The 2,500-nt window shown below is 41.5% G+C and overlaps 1 protein-coding gene across 11 annotated transcripts in view; it reads left to right on the top strand.

Moving 5' to 3' along the window:
- Window positions 1-2,500, top strand: part of LOC124951326 (ly6/PLAUR domain-containing protein 6B-like) — an 87,354-nt gene that overhangs the window by 64,838 nt on the left and 20,016 nt on the right. For 2 of the 11 annotated variants that reach the window (XM_047499590.1, XM_047499576.1), the window contains one exon: window positions 241-349. The exons of 7 other annotated variants lie outside the window; for them this stretch is intronic. The gene's annotated coding sequence lies outside the window, so the exon portion shown is untranslated. 2 more of the 11 variants (XM_047499683.1, XM_047499615.1) reach the window with 2 other exon arrangements.

The following is a 2,500-nucleotide window of genomic DNA, read 5'->3' as shown; positions in this document are numbered from 1 at the left end:
CCTAGATACGAAAAGTTTGTCCTCCTTTGACGTCCCTGTATGCTTTTATTTTCTTTTCGCTTGCCCACTACTTTTCTATCCTTTATCAATCCACGAAAAATGTATGTACTCTCTTTCTCCTCTCTCTCTCTCTCTCTTTCTCTCTCTCTCTCTCTCTCTCTCTCTCTCTCTCTCTTTCACTCTCTCTTTATCTATCTTTTTATTCCTTTTCATTTTTCTTTCTTCTTCGTCTTCTTCAAGATACGTAGCTGCATTCATCGAACTACTAACAGAGACTCTCGATATCGTCTTCCTCTGGGCGAAAGAAGAATAGTCGTCCGTGTCGAGCAAGGACCACTTCGTGAAAATGGTAAAAGAAGAAAATCGCGATATATAACGTTGGTATAATCAGATATGGACGCTGAGATAGATCGGTTTTATCGCGGACACGTTATAGTGTACGAGTTCAGTGAAAAATGTTGTCAAGATTTACGAGCACCGTGACGGTTCTTCGAATTTCGTTTGAATCATAAATAAATGTATAAAAAAAAAAATATATATATATATAAACATATATCCTACTACATGTACATGAGAAAAAATGATTGAGAAATAGGAAAGAAACGTAATGGGAAGGGAAATCATGTACATACATGCATACATACATAGATCGTGTCTCGTAGTCGATCACTTGAAAAGTTGGAAACATTAAGTTAACCAGGCACGACGATCGAAAGCGACAAAAATGTCGGCTAAAAGGGAATAAATTCGTAGCCGTAACGTCTCGACTATGAAGGACGCATCGTCCTTTAGTGCCGCTTCGTGAATAAGTGGAGCGTGGGATAAAAGCAAAGTTGGTAAGTGTATAATTAACAGGCGCGCGAGAACGTTAAGCGAGTTCAAACTCGAGAGAGTATTCAAGAGATGAGAGGAGGTGACGAAAGTGGGATAGGTACATCTTATGAACACCTGGGACAAGTTGGTCCTTAGGCGTAACGTCACAAAACTGTCATCAAGAGATAAAGAAAGAGATAAAGAGAGAGAAAGAGAAATAGAAAGAGAAATAGATAGATAGATAGATAGATAGATAGATAGAGAGAGAGAGAGAGAGAGAGAGAGAATGAAGAAAGAAAAACGAAAATCTCATTTAATGCCTTTTTAAATTGTATCACCTCCGACGATGATAAAATTACTGCCATTGCTTTTTTTTTTTTTTTTTTTACAAAGTAACAACATTAACAAAGACCATTGTCCTTTCCTTTGGCTCTTTTTCTCTTTCAATTTTCTTTCGATCATTCCCCTTTTCTATACTCATCTACAAAGCTCTCAACGAAATTCCACACGTGTCTCTAATCCAGGCGACCTATCGTCTAACCAACGCTTCGTAAAATCTAGCAACGTTCTCTCGGCACTCTCTACGAGATAATACCCTACACGTTCTCTATCCTATAACGCTCTCCGATAAGCACCGACGATAATAACGATAATAACGTTCACCGAGTTACGCGGGTTAGATAGAAAAGGGAAGACAATATCTTGCATCTAATAGGGACTTGGATCTAGCTAATATCCAGAATGGCGAAATAATCCAAAAGTGACCAAATATCAAAAAACATTCGAAATGGAATGTCGTACTGACTATGGTTCACTGCAATAGAGAAAAATGTTCGAAACTTGTTCACTCAGCATTTTATGTATCCAAAAAGAAGCCTAATGTCATTCGAGTAGACTAGAGTAGAGTAGCGCAGTGAAGAGAAGAGTAGAGAAGAGCAGAGGATCGTTTCGTGTCGAGGAAAGGGAAAAGACGAGTGAATGTGACGCGGAGAAAAATTCTATGACGGGCTACATATCCAGCCTCTTCCTTTTCTCTCTCTATCTCTCTCTCTTCTCTCTCTCTCTCTCTCTCTCTCTTTAACTCCCCTTCTCTCCTTTCGTCTCTTCGCTCGGTTTCCCGCCCATTCCATCAGGCAACCGGCGTTACCAGACGTCTACATTGCCCGACGACGTCGCCGTCGTTCACGGAAATGCTACGCTGAAAAAAGCTTTCTCTTTCGCGAAGGAAAAGAGCCGTACCTACTAGGGGATGGAGAAGGGACTTTTGAAAACGTGTATTAGAAAGAGAGAGAGAGAGAGAGAGAGAGAGAGAGAGAGAGAGAAAGAAAGGGGTTGAGTAACGCGGCTCGTGGTTTAGAAGGATGAAAGTGAAAAGAGAAGGGATAGGAGAAACGATATGATGCAGGCCACGTTAGTGGAATTCGCGAGCGATTCTCCGCGAAAAGCGTGACACCACCACTACCACCACCAATACCACCACCACCACCACCACCACCACTACCACCACCATCTCGGCCACCACCGCCACCAACTCCGCCATCACCACCTTTAAAACTATCGCCACTACCATCAACAATCGACGACGACGACAACGACTAGTGGCTCTAGCCTATATTTCATCGGGGGATCTACTTTTTACAAATATTTCTTCCGTTTTATATTTTTCTCTGTCTCTTTCCTCTCGTCC

Source organism: Vespa velutina, chromosome 1 (genome assembly GCF_912470025.1).
Source record: "Vespa velutina chromosome 1, iVesVel2.1, whole genome shotgun sequence".
NCBI lineage: Eukaryota > Metazoa > Arthropoda > Insecta > Hymenoptera > Vespidae > Vespa > Vespa velutina.
Note: the sequence above shows the minus strand (reverse complement) of the source record. Positions and strands in the feature narration are given on the sequence as shown.